This window comes from Pleurodeles waltl, chromosome 9, assembly GCF_031143425.1.
Source record: "Pleurodeles waltl isolate 20211129_DDA chromosome 9, aPleWal1.hap1.20221129, whole genome shotgun sequence".
Taxonomy (NCBI): Eukaryota; Metazoa; Chordata; class Amphibia; order Caudata; family Salamandridae; genus Pleurodeles; species Pleurodeles waltl.
Window position 1 is genome coordinate 465,896,584 of NC_090448.1, and position 15,871 is coordinate 465,912,454.

Below are 15,871 nucleotides of genomic sequence, written 5' to 3' on the forward strand. Positions count from 1 at the left end.
TCCTGCTCCGATGGGGAAAACGGCCCCAAGCGGCCTTCCCCACGTTCGGGAAGGCCTCGTATGAAAGGGGGGACTCTCCCCTTTCATACGAGGCCTTCCTGAACGCATTTCCTTGTCCCCGATCGCAGCACAGCTGCGATCGGGGCCAGGAAACACCACTAGAAGCCAGCAATTTCACTAGGGGGGGTCGGCCCACCTAGGAAAATGGGCCATATTTGAAATATTTAATGTTGGGGCCCCCTGGGGGGCGCGATCGTGAGCGATCGCGCCACCCCAGGGGCTATTTAAAAAAATATATATATACTAAAAATAAGGACACTGACAGGGGGGCCATATTTTTTATTGTTGATGTTGAGACCCCTGGGGGGGCGCGATTGAGCCACCCCCAGGGGGCTAATTTAACAAAAACATTTTTTTTTAAACAAAATTGACAGGGGGTCGCCCCGTAGGCAGGGCGACCCCCTGTGGGGGCAATTTTTTTTAGGAGTTGTAGGGTTTCCCTGGGGGCCATTTTGGCCCAAGGGAAACCCTACAACTACCTAAAAAAAATACAGATATATATATATATATATACATATATATATATATATATATGTATATATATATATATAGATAGATAGATAGATAGATAGATAGATAGATAGATAGATAGATAGATAGATAGATAGATAGATAGATAGATATATCAATCCATGTGGATAGATATGTCTATCTACAAGGATATATGTATAGATAGACCTATATATATATATATATATATATAGATCTATAGATAGATCCATGTATATATATATACATCACTTTTGTCAGTGCATGTGTGGTTTCCCTGGGGCTGCAATCGGCCCCCAGGAAAACCAGACCCACGTATAAAAGTGATCTTTATATATATATATATCATATATATGTATATATATATATAAAGAAGTCAAGCAAGTCTTGTGATTATGTTTCTGCTACAAAAGTATCAGACTTTTGTCTAGTGGCAGTTTTAGTGCCATAAAGAAGCGCAGAAGGTTTATATGACTACTGCAAAGAGCAAATCTGTATTTTAAGTAAATAGCTGAGTACGTTCGTAAAGTCAGCCACTACCTGCGCTATAATACAAATGAAATGTATGTGCGGGGTGGGGGTGGCAATGGAGAGATGAAGAGCACATTTGCTGGGTGGTAATGAGGGAATCCGAGGAGGAGGACATGGGAGTGGGAGCACCAATAATGATTGTTGGACTGGGCGCAGGAGGTGCTGAAGACTATGACGAATGGTATGTGACAAGGTGTTTGAGTTTCTTGAAAGAACGTGATGATTGAGGGAAGAAGCGCAGGTAAGGTGGCCTCTACTTTTGCACGTATCACACACACACACCAGCAATTTTGTGACTGTCTATGTAGGCTAGGGTTTTAGAGCAACAGTTTAGCCAATAGCAGAGATGGCATCTTGATGAATGACTGCTGCTGACGTCACTCTGGTTATAGAGGACAGCTCTGACATAGGATCAGAGACTGAGACAGCAGATACTGAGACAGCATCTGAGGGATAGGACAATGGCGCAGACTCTGGGATTTTTTTTTTAGTTGGAGGAGTCCCATTGGATAAATCCTTCCAGTAAATTGTGAGGGAGGTGATGAGGGCAGTCCTGTTGTCCCTTCGCAAGCACAGTCTGTGCAACAGAGCAATAGTGGGTTAGCCCAACCCAGAGAGCAGGTGAATGCGGGGGCAAGCACAGAAAGAGTGCTCTCTTGGGAGCTCCCCAATTAGGTTCAACCCCGAATTCCACTGCCCAAATTGTATTGTGGAGACATCAAAATTATCTATCACAAAAGAAACTGGTTTTGTAAGGCAGGCACCTGTGTTTTTGATCCTGGGTTCGGCGGCTATATAGGGAAACATACTAAACCCAAACATTTCTGGAAACTAGACATCCGGGGGAGTCCACATAGGTGTGACTTGTGTGGATTCCCCATAGTTTTCTTACCCAGAATACCCTGCAAAGCTGAAATGCTGAATAAAAACTCTATTTTTCTTGCATTTCTGTCACACAAACTACAGGAATATGCTGAGATCCACGAAATTCCTAACACCCAGTGATTCCTCACCTGTCCTGATAAAAACACTACCCCACTTGAGTGGCTATACCTAGGGCCTGCGTAAGGAATGGATCACCCCAGGGTCAACAGTTGCCTCATGTAAGTACCAACATTGACCATTGTGCGATCTATTCCTGTCGCAGGCACTAGGCCTACCCCCACAAGTGAGGTATCATTTTTATCGGGAGACTTGGGGAACTCTGGGTGGAAGGAAATTTGTGGCTCCTCTCAGATTCCAGAACTTTCTGTCACCGAAATGTGAGGAAAAAGTGTTTTTTGGCCACATTTTGAGGTTTGCAAAGGATTCTGGGTAACAGAAACTGATCAGAGCCCCACAAGTCAGCCCATCCTGGATTCCCCTGGGTGTCTAGTTTTCAAAAATGTGCAGGGTTTGTAGGTTTCCCTAGGTGCCGGCTGAGCTAGAGGCCAAAATCTACAGCTAGGCACTTTGCAAAAAATAAGTCAGATTTCAATGTAAAAATGTGATGTGTCCATGTTGCCTTTCCTGTCACGTGCATTAGGCCTACCCACACAAGTGAGGTACCATTTTTATCGGGAGACTTGGGGGAACACAGAATAGCACAACAAGTGTTATTGCCCCTTGTCTTTCTCTACATTTTTTCCTTCCAAATGTAAGACAGTGTGTAAAAAAGACGTCTATTTGAGAAATGGCCTGTAATTCACATGCTAGTATGGGCACATTCAGAGATGGGCAAATAACCACTGATGCTCAATACCTTATCCTATGCCCATTTTGGAAATACAAAGGTTTTCTTGGTACCTATTTTTCACTCTTTATATTTCAGCAAATGAATTGATGTATACCCGGCATAGAATAAAAACCCATTGCAAGGTGCAGCTCATTTATTGGCTCTGGGTACCTAGGGATCTTGATGAACCTACATGCCATATATATCCCTGCAACCAGAAGAGTCCAGCACATGTAACGGTATATTGCTTTAAAAAATCTGACATTGCAGGAAAAAGTTACAGAGTAAAACGTGGAGAAAAATGGCTGTTTTTTTCAGCTCAATTTCAATATTTATTTTTTCAGCTGTTATTTTCTGTAGGAAAACCTTGTAAGATCTGCACAAATGACTCCTTGCTGAATTCAGAATTTTGTCTACTTTTCAGAAATGCTTAGCTTTCCGGGATCCAGTATTGGTTTCACACCCATTCCTGTCACTACCTGGAAGGAGGCTGAAAGCACCAAAAATAGTAAAAATGGGGTATGTCCCAGTAAAATGCCAAAATTGTGTTTAAAAATTTGGTTTTCTGATTCAAGGCTGTCTGTTCCTGAAAGCTGGGAAGATGGTGATTTTAGCACCACAAACCTTTTGTTGATGCCATTTTCAGGGAAAAACCACAAGCCTTCTTCGGCAGCCCTTTTTGCCCATTTTTTACAAAAAAAGAACATTTTATGTGTATTTTGGCTAATTTCTTGGTCTCCTCCGGGGAACCCAGAAACTCTGGGTACCTTTAGAATCCCTAGGATGTTGGAAAAAAAGGACGCAAATTTGGCATGGATAGCTTATGTGGACAAAAAGTTATGAAGGCCTAAGCGCGAACTACCCCAAATAGCCAAAAAAGGGCTCAGCACTGGGGGGGGGGAAAGGCCCAGCAGCTAAGAGGTTAAGGTATTATGCTATAGTGGTCCCATATGGTGTTATATGAAATACCTGCTTGTCCTCTGATGTGTCCCTTGTGTGTCCATGCCCTCCTCCTCCCATGCCCACTCCCCCAAGCGACAATTCCATTTGGCTGTACTGCAACTGAGCATGTTGAAAACATAGATCAACTTTAACATCAGAAAGCATAAACTCCTAACTAAGATACTCCCCTCACCCTGCTACTTTTCTATGCAGGATCCAAACCACCCACCACCCTGACCTGCAGAGTGCCTGTCACCCAAACGGTGTCATGCAAGGAACAAACAAACAGACGGTTGCCAGCAGTGGCGGCTCCTCCGTATGGAAGGAGAAGCGTCACCCCCCTGCCAACAGCGGCAGCTGCAAACCCTTTTAACAAAACAATAGTTTATTAGCGTTTTGTTTAAAAGGGGGCGGCCACGGGGGTGACATGCACTATGGGGAGTGCTCAGCACTCCTCCTCAGAGCACATGTATCTTTGGCTGGCCGTCTCGGGCTGGCCAAACACACATGCGCAGTAGGATGTCTCCAGCCCGGCCACTGTGTTGCCAGGCTGGAAAGAGTCTGCACAAGCTCCCAGTCTGCCTGGGAGGGCCCAACCAGGGCACTCCCAGCCAATCCTGATGCTACTTTGGGCAGCACCAGGATTGGCCGCAGGGCAGGCTAGAAGGCTGTTCCTGTGCAGCCAGAAAGGAAGAGATGCGGAGCGGCGATGCGCGGGACCGCGTCAAAAAAGGTAAGTGCTGTTTTTTTAAAAAAATGTAATTTAATTTTAGATGCCCCGCCGTGCCTCCTCCCCGCCCCACCCCTTCCGTGGCCCGCGAGACGCTACTGGTTGGAAGGTTCCACCATATATGACCAACGGATTCTAAATAAAACCATAGTATTGCACCCCTTTGTCCAAAACAATCTTATGTACATATCCAAAGGCATCATTCCAGCTTCAAAGTAGTTCGCCCTTCCTCATCAGAAGCAGGGCCCCACTTGAGCCCATATTTTGAAATGTGTGACTCCGAGCCCATTGTTTACAGTTCCCCCTAGCTCAAGAAGAGCCCCTTCAACCTCCAACTTTGCTTATGTTTGGAGGTTAGTTGGCTTTAGGCAATGATCTAGTGTTCATACATCTTTTGGAGCTCGCTCTGTAGCCCTTGGGTCTGGAGGATCATCAGCATCTTTATCCAAGTGTCCATCCCATTGTTCATTCTTGCCCCCCCCGGCCATTCCGCCGTCTAGTTGTACACAAGTCCTCCAGCCACTTTCAGGTCTCCTCAGGCGACATAAAATGCCATGTCTTACCTTCTGCAATCACTCACAGCTTGGCGGCATGGAGTATCATGTATTTAAGGTCACGCACCCTAAGTTCTTTCTTCACTGTCTTGAAGCTGCACCTTTGGCATTGGACTTGTAGGGTGAAGTCTAGGGAAAAACAGATGATGGTGTTTTCATATTTGAGGTTTCCATGTGTGCAGGCTGCTTGGAGTATCACGTCTCTGTCCCAGTAGTTAAAAATGCAGGCTGTAATAGTTTGTGGGGGAGCACTAGGTTTAGGAGGAGATATTGGTGCTCTATGTCTCCTCTCAACAAATGAAAAGAACTTTGACAGCCACTTGGGGTGAAGGGTGCGGACCATAAGATCCTCCAAGAATAAGTCCACGCACTGGCCCTCGGCCTCTGCCCGAACCCCCACCACCCTGATGTTATTGTGCCTCGCTCTGCCCTCCTGATCTTCGAGCTTTGCTGCCATAGCCATGGCCTGCTTCGTGACAAACTGCACCTGGGACTCAAGTCTTTTGGAGGTAGATTGAAGATGAGTAATGTGTGATTCCGTTGTTGCCACTTTTTCACGTATTTTCTGAATGTCAGCTCGCAGGAGGGCAACATCAAAAATCACTGTATCTAGCTTAGGTTCCAGTGTGCCCTTAAGATCTTGAATCACAGCTATAAGGACCCCAAGGAGGGCTCAGCAGCAGGCACAGGCTCTCTCCCTCATACATCGTTTTGGGCCTGCTCCCTCTTGACCACATAGTTGTCCATTTTTTTAGCTTGCGGCATGACATGCCACTTGGGGTTCATCATGGTAGACCCCCTGTGAGGGAGCACTACCCCCAGGAGGTAACAGGCAGGGCCTCGCCTCCGCACCGTCTCACAGGAGCACCAGGAACAGTTCCAGTATGCCACGGGTAATGTAGAGCAGGTTTATTGCAGCTTCCAAAGGCACTCAAGTGGCAGATCAGCTACACCTGCAGTCACTGCATACTGTGGGGGCCTCCGATTGCCTCAGGTTGTGGAGATTGGATCGGATAGTGGGGATGTTATGGCAGCCGCCGTAGTGCTCTTTCAATGTGCTTCCATCCTGGCTAGTGCCAAGCCACGCCCCCTCCCCCCCTTAAATTTAAAAATTACTTTACCAGTGCAGACTTAGGGCCTGATTTAGAGTTAGGTAGAAGGGTCCTCCATCACAAACATGATGGATATCCCATCCACCTTATTACAAGTGTCATAGGATATAATGGACTTGTAATTAGGTAAATGAGATATCTGTCAAATTTGTGACTAAGTAACCCATCCACCAAACTCCAAAGCAGCTCTTAGTCTCCAACTGCTTTGAAAGCTTCCTCTTGTCAGCCTTGCAGCAACAAGCCCCTTAGGGCAGGATTCTGAGGATCAGGTCTTTCTCTACATAAGTTTCCTGCATGGTCTAGTCCTTTTCAGTCATCTGGACCCTCTTGGTGTTAGTAGTCTGTCTGCTTTTTTGTGTCCCAAAGCAGGAGGCCCATCACTTGATACTTGGAGAGAAATTGCAGGCCCTATGCGCCTGCAGGATTCAGAAATCCTGAGTCTAGCCCTTTGATACCTGGGTTCCTCTTCCTTCTGATTCAGATGAAGGCTTCCCAGATCCAAGAATGTACTGAGGGGATGTGGATGAGGTACCATATTTATTGTGTGCACTAGCAATGATTGGAGAAAATCTACTACCCAGTCCTAAGTACTTTTTGCACAGTCTCCAAACTCCTTTTGCAGCACTTCCTCTTTGCCTTACTGTAAGATTAACTAAGAGCCCCGGTTTCAAAATAGCAGGACCCATCTAACACCAGGCAGGCCTATCCTCAGCTTCATGACCACTCTCCTAACAGACAAGGTCTAAACTAATTTTTTCTCCTACTGTGACTAGAGACTGTCTAGGAGGTTGCTGAGAATACCCTCCTTGGTATCTCCAGGTCAAAAGAGATGGTGCTAAAGCTATCCGTTAATCTGCCACCTGCTCCTGCCAAACTGCCCATAGATAATCTCTGCTAAGTGGTCAGCAGTTAGGACTCATTGGTCATTCTTGGGCTCACAGACAAGCCAAGAATAAAAATATTCAAATTTAAATATTTTTAAATGCAACCTCTTTGTGACCAATTTAATACATCAGAACAGATTTACTGTTATGTTTGTCCTTGTTGCCAATTTCTTTGGCAGGGCTTTAAAAAAACGGATAAAGTTGACTGTCAAACTCCGCCACTCGTGACTTTATCCCATTTACGCTGCCAGTCCTTGACACCCAACTTATGGGTCCCATACTAAATATATTTCCAATTGCAGCACTAACCCTGATCAAAATGTTTTATGCTGTTGTTTCTGCATGCCCTGATGCCCTGACTGCTATACAGTGATGCCTCTCCTAAACCACACTTTCTGATTGCCATGAACACATTAAAAATTAACTGTCTGTAATTGTCTGTGGCACTGTACACAGACTGTGGGTGCTTGGAAAGTCCCAGTTTCAGAGCCAGGTGATAGTTTTAGCAGCTTTCTTCGTCAATAGCCCCTAAGTTTGCAGACATGGTTATAAAACAACCAGTTACCAGTGTGTCGTGTTACAGCAGGGGGTTTGCCTCGAAGTGTTAGAGCAGCATTGTTCAATGGTAACATCCAGAAGGAGTCAAGGAAGCCAGTCTCCTCTCTGAGAGGCTGATATTGCCAATGCAGAGCAGTTTCACCTCACCTGTGATATTGAGGAGGATCCATGTGACTTCCAGAGGGACTTTCAGACCTGTGGCCTAGGCCAGGATTCATGTCAACCCCTCCCAGAAGTTTGGGACAGTGATTTATGATCTATTGAAAGGTTGTTGTCTTTCTCTTTCACTTTCATAGCTCATTCCTGCCAGGGCACAGCACTGGAGAAAGAACAGTAACATGAAACCACAGAGGAAATCAGTAAACACATTCCACCTTGTAAAATAATATATTGCTCAAATCCACATAAAACAGTCAACCAAGGACATTAAATAACTAATCTGTAAGGTACCGTATTTTATATATGAGTGCCCTGCACTTGCCGGTACAAGGCACAATTTATGGGTGAATTATGAATATTTATATAAATATATGAAAAGGCTTTTCCTACACAGCAGAGGCATTTTCACAAGTTAATTTAAACAGCAGCCCATGCAGAGCACAGTAGTGCTCATGACAGATATATTTTTGTAATTTATGTAGGTAATGTAAATATGTGCACTGAAGACACCATTTACATTGGACGTTGAGGAAGTTAAAAAACAAATAGTAAGTTTCAATGTACATAATGTTTTAGAAAGGAAACACAGGTTTTTTCTAATGATTAGCACCTCACAGAGTCAAAAAAACTGAGCTGAGAAAAGGGCCAAAAATCTGATGTGACCATGCAGAAAAGCTGGATTTGCTACAAGTGGACTTGGTCCACTACTTTTGTTCAAAAATGACTGCAATCAGACAGACTCTAAATAAACCTCTACACTCTGGGGTGGACTCTGCCAGATCCTTAGAATTCAGTGCTACATCACCCACGCAGTTCACTCCTTTTGGAACAAACCCTCTCTGCAGGGTCATCCTAACCGTTTTACCATCATCCCTTCTGTTTTCAGAACATGTTTTTGCTGGCTTTTAGGACTTTGTGCACTTTACCACTGCTAACAAATGTAAATCTGTGTGTGCTCTCTTCTTTAAACATGGTAACCGTGGCTTACACCAAATTGGCATATTTAATTTACTTGTAACTTCATAGTAAAGTGGTATACCGTATACCCAGGGCTGGTAAAATAAATGCAACTAGTGGGCCTGCATCATTTATTCTACCACCCACTTAAGCAGCCCTTTGCCTTTGAAAACATGTGTCAGGCCTGCAATTGCAATCTGTGTGTGCAATTTTAAACTGCCATTTCGATCTAGCAAAAAAACTTTTACCAGGTCTAAAGCTCCCTTTTTAACACATATAAGTCACCCCTAGGGTAGTCCCTAAACAGCTCATAAGGTACTGTGCAGTCTGTTTACAAAGATGGCCATGTACTTTTAAGTTTTGCATGTCTCCTGATCTGTGCAGGAAATGAGAGAGATCCAGCCAGGTCCTAGATCAAACAGATATCATTGAGCCGGATCTGGAAAATGGACTGACCCCAATGAAATATACTGAATTTGACCTGGTGTAATTAACCAACACTAGGATACATTGAGCAATGTCTGCACATTGTCTGCTTTTTAGTCAAGCCACAAGCTGCAGGTGGAGAAGGGACATTTTTATCTTCACTTCCATCTGGGCCCAAAAGAAAGGCCTGACTTAAAGGGCCACTAGCCCTCCTTTTGTTTGAGTATTACCATTGCTGGGAGCTGTTTGGTGCCTAACACCTACTTGCCAATTCTATGGAGGAAAACAAAGGCCCACAACTTATCACTTTACAATTGCTTAAAAGAAACTATGATTTGAAGGCAGGTTTTTACTTTCCTCAGAAAAGAGAAATGCATGCAGTGTAAGAATGTCAGATGTGTTGGTCTGCATGAGTAATTACACAAATAATCACTTAATAATTTATTTGTGATTTTTTTTATAGTGCTAGTGCTCCCAGAATAGGGTGTCAAAGCACTTCCCATCACATACACACACTGTAGAGAGACAATATATCATACAAATGTGTACATCGATAGAGAGGATATGTTAAATAAGACAAAGTGTTAGGAGTCACATATCAACCTCTGTAATATACATTAAGAGTGTATTGTTGTGAGAATACAAGTTCAGGATTTAAATGTAACATAGTTGGGGTTGTCTGAAATAATAACACTTTGTTGCTACCAAAAAGAACCCTTTTTATCAGCTTTACTGTCATGACAGATTGAGAAAGAAAGCAGGCCCAGCTCTAGAATGTTTTGTTTGGGAGGGCTGTGAAGAAGCAGGGGTGGGCCATGAAGATGAATAGGTACTGGCCAAAAAACAACAAAGTATTTAATGATCTGATATTTTAGGTATTGTCATCTGTCCATTTTTTTTACATTTTTAACACAAGGATCAGCACTCAAGGAGCTACATTCTTTGCTTTCTCTGATGTGGTTTGGCTTTGGGGAAGGGGAGGGAAACTGCTTGACAGACCTTTAAAATGCAGAACTTTGACAGCAGCCTGCTCCTCCTGGTCATGTGCAGCAGCAGAAATGTTTCTGCTGCCATCCAGGACCAGATTACAGCTTTTCATGTTTTTAAAAAACGTTGCCAGCTTTTTACTTTGCAAAGCATTGAAGTTTACAAATACACTGCATTAAGCCGAAAATTGTAATTCAATTTTCAGGATATCGGTGCTGGTGGTTTGTGCATCCTGGTAGCAGCTACTAAACTCTGCTGACTGCACACCTCTCCCCATGGCCTGAAAGTGTCCTACGTCAATGGTACTAACCATTAAAATAAACGATAAGGGGGAGTCCATGGAGATGCACGCCCATTTGAAACATTAAGGTGAAAAACCTTTGTTTTTCAGTTTTGGTGGCCTTGGGTAGGCCAGAGTAATCCTTGGGTGGGCCTGGCCCACCCTCTAGAACTGGGTCTGAAAGAAAGCAATAAGCTCTAAACCCATGCCTTGCAGTTTGCAAGCTGCTTCTTGATGCTTGCTCATAGCTCGCTGAGCTATACTAGAAGGATTTCAACTTATGAACTGCAAGTAACTAAAGGATTTCTCTGTCAAAAACAGTAACCCCTTATATGTCTACATAACATAAAAATCTGTGATCTGCGTGTTACACTGTGTGCTTTGCAAAAGGCACATTAATGCAATGCTCTATGCTATTGTTTGAGTTAAAACTGAGACTAAACTAAATACAGATCTCTCCAGCAAGCGCATAAACCACCAAAGTCATGGTGCCATTTTTACTACCTCCCCCCAAATTTGCTGGGTACTCAAAAATATCTGCGGTAGGTGCCTTAACCTCGTAAAATATGTTGAAATGCAGCCTCTTTATGACCAATTAGGTAAACCAGATCACCTGCCTGTCAGGTTTGTCTGTTGCCAACTTTATTGTCGTAGAGTTTAAAAAAAAAAAAAAACAATAACAATAATAAATAAATGGGTTTTAGGCTCAACACCTCGTAACTCCACCTCCTGTCCGCTGCCTCACACTGACCCCCAATGTATTGGTTCTGGGAGTCATGTTTTACTAATTCCAGCGCTGGCTCTGATGAAAATGCTACAAACATATCACGTTATACAGCGACAGCCCCTCACAGACCCCTCTTTCCGACGGGACATGAACAAAATACGATGTACCTGTCTGTAATCGTCCGCGGCGCTGTACACAGCCGGCCGGAGCTTGGAAAGTCCCAGTTTCAGAGGCAGCTGGCCGTTTTAGCAGCCCCTTTTGTCAGGGCCCCCTAAATGTCCCAGACTCGAAAACAGTCCAACTGGTTCCGAATGAGCCTCGGTACAGCGGGGGGTTCTGCTAGGCGCGTTACATCAGCATGGTTCGATAGTAACAATCCCGAAGGGTGGAAGGAAGGCAGCCAGTCTCCTCTCTAAGGAAATGATATTCCCAGCACAGAGCTGCTCTCACCTTTGATTTACGATCGATTGAAAGGCGGTTGTCTTTCTCTTTCTCTTTCGCTTTCGCTGGTCACACCTGCCTGCGAAGGTGTTGAACAAAGGACAGTAACATGAAACCATAGAGGAAATCTTCACAACCAATGTGGACACGATAAACACTGTAAACACACGCCTCCTTGTAAAACTTCCCCTGGTAAAACCCACATGAACCACTTACAACAAATAACTAGTCATTAGGGTCAGATGAAAGCTTTCTTTGCTTGTTAAAAAACATATAGCAGGGCTCTATAATCTAACGTTTGAGTATTAAGCCTTGAAATGAACTTTATTAACACTTAAATGGTGGTTGACCTTGAAGATTTTGCACTGTTTATATGTTGACTGCGAATAAGTTTAAAATAAAAGTACAGCATTGTACAATATGGCATTTTGAAAACTAAAGTCGTATCACATTTATGTATAAGAATGCGAGGAAATTAAACACAATAATCTGAGAACTGAGTGAACCAGCACACCGCACTTTCACAAATTTGCCAGTAACAGCACCCTGGCTGCCACTGTAGTAGGCATGTTCTACACAAGAGCACGTATTACGAGAGACAGTCCTGTTTTTTTTTTTTTTTTGAGGGGGGGCGGGTGCTATACAGCAGGGGTTCCCAACCTTTTGATTTCTGTGGACCCCCACTTTATCAATACTGGAACCTCTGGACCCCCACTGAATCATTATTAGAATCCGAGGACCCCCCACTGAGTCATTACTGAAAGCTGGAGACCTAATCTGTTAATATTATTTTATTTTCTGAACAGTAGCGGCAGACCCCAGGGGTCCCTGTACCACAGGTTGGGAACCACTGTATATGTGGAGTACATTTTCTTCTTCTAACTTCCTCAAAACATTATCTTCAATACAGTTGGAAACTTATACCAGTGAACTGTGTCTCTGAGCTCGGGCTTTTATCTGCAGGAATTAATTGATCAATACCATTAACCTGTGATTGTAACTCTGTCACTAAGGCAGACTTGGTTAGCAGGCTTCAGTGCAAAGTTTCCCTGGGTACAAGCACTATTTCATGCTCATTTATAATTTGCTTATCCATAGAGTCCTCATTTGTAGTGATAATTACACAGACACAGCACACACATGCACATCTTGCATTATTCATTTCTTTTGTAAATTATTAATATTTGGCACACCCATAAATTATTACTTCCTGCACAGTTCCTAATTAAGGAGTAAATAGGAGTTAACATCAAAACACAGATTCCTGTACAGATGCCTGTTCAAAGCGCAGTGTGTTATATTAGGAATGCAACTAACTAAATGATGTCCATGTAAAAAGCAGTAACACACTTACCTACCTACATAAAATACAACCTGTGATCTGTGCTTTACATGATATGCTTTGCAGCAGGGACTTTAATCTTGTATGCTATTTTAAGCAGTCACTACTGCGAGTAGACAAAACCCAGATCGACGAGTGTATTAACGACCAGAGTTACCTTCAGAGACGTTTTAAGGCATGGGCAATTTCTCAGGGCCCTCATCCTCCAAGGGGCGCCTTGGGGAAGTGAACTCTGTCTAACTCGCACCTCAGTCTATTTCTCAATGTTACACCTCTCGTTCTTGCTTCCTTTGCACCTGACTCTTTATCCTCAATGTATCTAACGATTTTGAGGCCCCCGGAAAGACATAATTCAATTGTTTTTGATTTACTCCCATTCATGAAATATTGTGTGGCATCACGTGGGCTCTAATTAGCTGAAAATGGATAATAACGTTTAAAGTTGTTCTAAAGGAGGACCCCAAAATCTGTCTTGCCCAGAGCCACAAATGTCCATAAGATGAAACTGGGTATTTTACCATTATTATTATCCACTGAACTTTGCTGGGCACCCAAAGATCGCTGACGCATGTGTCTAAACCTCTTAAGATATTTTGAAATGCACCCTCTTTCTATTCAATTAAGTAAGACAGAAAACGATTTACTGCTACATTGTCCTTATTTCCAATTTCTTCTAGACAGTTTAAAAAAAAAGGAAATACATGTATAAGTTAACTCTCAGACTCCTCCCCTTATGACTCCACCCTTTTTCTTCTGCCACACCATGACCCTAATTTATTGGTTAGGGGAATACATTTTTTCCAACTTCACCACATACTCTGATCAAAATGTTTATACCGCTGCTGTAAAAAAATATTCAGTAGAAATGCCCTGACTACTATACAGCGACAGCTCTCACAGACCATTTTTCTGACTGGACATGGACACATGGAAGAAAACCCATCTATAATTATCAGTGCCACAGGATACAGCCCACAGGTGCTTAAAAATTTCCATTTTCAGAGGGAGGCAGCAGTTTCGGCAACTCTCTTTGTCAGAAGCCTTTAATAGGCAATTACTTAATCGTGGTCTTCATTACTCAAAGTCAACGACTTCTCCACCTCAGTCTTTACACATTGAGCAAGCACTTCTCCCACCAGAAAGATCAACAATTAAAATGAACAAGCATTTGCAATGCATCGGGTCTCGCATTACGTTGAGTTAGAGCTATTAGCGCTGTAAATGCCTAACAGGACTTTTCTTGCACATTAAATTACAAAAAAAAATGAGCACGATCGCGCTGCGAAATAAAGTGAAAAAGTAGTCCAGAAATCACACGGAAAACATGGAGCCTCGTATATTTCTAGTAATTTACCGGTGCTCTTGAGGAGGGCTAAACTCAGGAAAAGGCATGATGTACGCATGCCTTTTAGAAATGAAAACAAGGAGATTTTTAAAGACAAGCCCACGAACTAATGAAAGTGACTGACGTAACATGGGTGTGGTTAAAATCCCCCTAAAGAGAGATTAGAAGAGGGCCAGAGCACTTTCCGCTCGCCCCTAAAAATGTTTCCCATGCCTCCCAGAAGGCCAATCACTACTTCCAGTCACAAGGTTTACGCATTAAGCACACTGACCTTACATCCTGTTAACTTCTAGGGAAGAGAGGGAAACCAAACTGTGAGCATTAAGCACACTGACCTTACATCCTGTTAACTTCTAGGGAAGAGAGGGAAACCAAACTGTGATGGGGAAGTTGTTGACTCGAAGAAATGAAGATTACTGATAAGTAACCAGCTACTACCACTTTGTCTAACTTTCCCTTTACAGTCTTGTGCTTCTTGAGCTGATAACCAAGCACATAAGTAGCTTTACTAACCAAACTTTACTCAAGCTTGATACTACATGTTTGCTACATTAAATCAATAATATGAACCATGATTAACCTTTTCAAATGATTCTCAGAATCTCCTCAAGAGGGCCAAGGGGCATGCAGTTACTAATGGGCCCAACGTTGGCGGTTGAAGTCCAATCTACTATGCCTCCTAAGAAACTGTCCCAAGTACCCCTTCTGCACTTGACTCTCAGTGGTAGATATGATTGAGCAGTCTAAGGCCCCCTCAGGAGGGAGGGAGGTATGGTTACAGATTAGTGAACACAGCTCATAACTTAAAAAGCGTGCATCAGCAACAATAAATCACTGCCCAGCTAAATACTTACTTATATATCCCAAGTATTTAATTTCTTAACAGATCAGGTCCTGCTCAGGAGAGTTGGCTGCACATAGTCTTAGCTGCAGCACTCGGCAAACGCAAGCTCTCTCGTTAGCGTACAAAGTTGTGCTCTACAAGCGATCAGAGGTGTTTCCGCACTTCTCCTGCGAGGTATGTTTCTACACTCCCAAAGGGGTGAGGGGATGATTCTGTTGTTCCTGATCTCGATCCCACTGAGTTGGCGATGGTTCCACAGCACCCTCACTCAGTCCACAAGGTTGGGTCAATTGCTCTCATAGCTCCTGGTGTCCTACTGGTCACCTCTGATCACAGTTCATTGGCTCCTGCCGGATCCACCTAGGAGAATTATTCCTGTATGGCAGTCCTTGCCACAGAAACCCCTTCTAGAATATTGGGTCACCGCTACAGAGTCATGCCGACTTCGGCATGGATCACAAGGCAGTCTTTTTCACAGCGGCCCGTCATGAGGTCACTGCAAGGGTGCCACACATACTTCCATCCTTACCACACAGCAATCTTTTTACTAGGCTTTCTTCACTGCATCTTCACAGCATCTTTCTGCTGGCATACAGGGGTAACCAACTAAGTTCTGCACACAGGAAATGACCCAATTGGTGCAACAGTGATCTCTTGACACCTCGCACAGTGAGTCCTCTTGACAGGGCTCCCCACTGGACCTCGCTAAGTGAAAGCTCTCCTCTTCCTCAGGGCACACTGGTTTTGGGAAGCAGGCAGGCAATTGTGCTCCAGGCTACTGAGCAAGAG

General features: G+C 43.7%; 1 protein-coding gene across 2 annotated transcripts in view; it reads right to left on the minus strand.

Moving 5' to 3' along the window:
- Positions 1-11,586, minus strand: part of EXOC3L4 (exocyst complex component 3 like 4) — a 584,807-nt gene extending 573,221 nt beyond the window's left edge. For both annotated transcript variants that reach the window (XM_069207295.1, XM_069207294.1), the window contains exon 1: positions 11,278-11,586. The gene's annotated coding sequence lies outside the window, so the exon portion shown is untranslated. The remainder of the gene's footprint in view (positions 1-11,277) is intronic.
- Between the last annotated feature and the right edge of the window lie 4,285 nt (positions 11,587-15,871).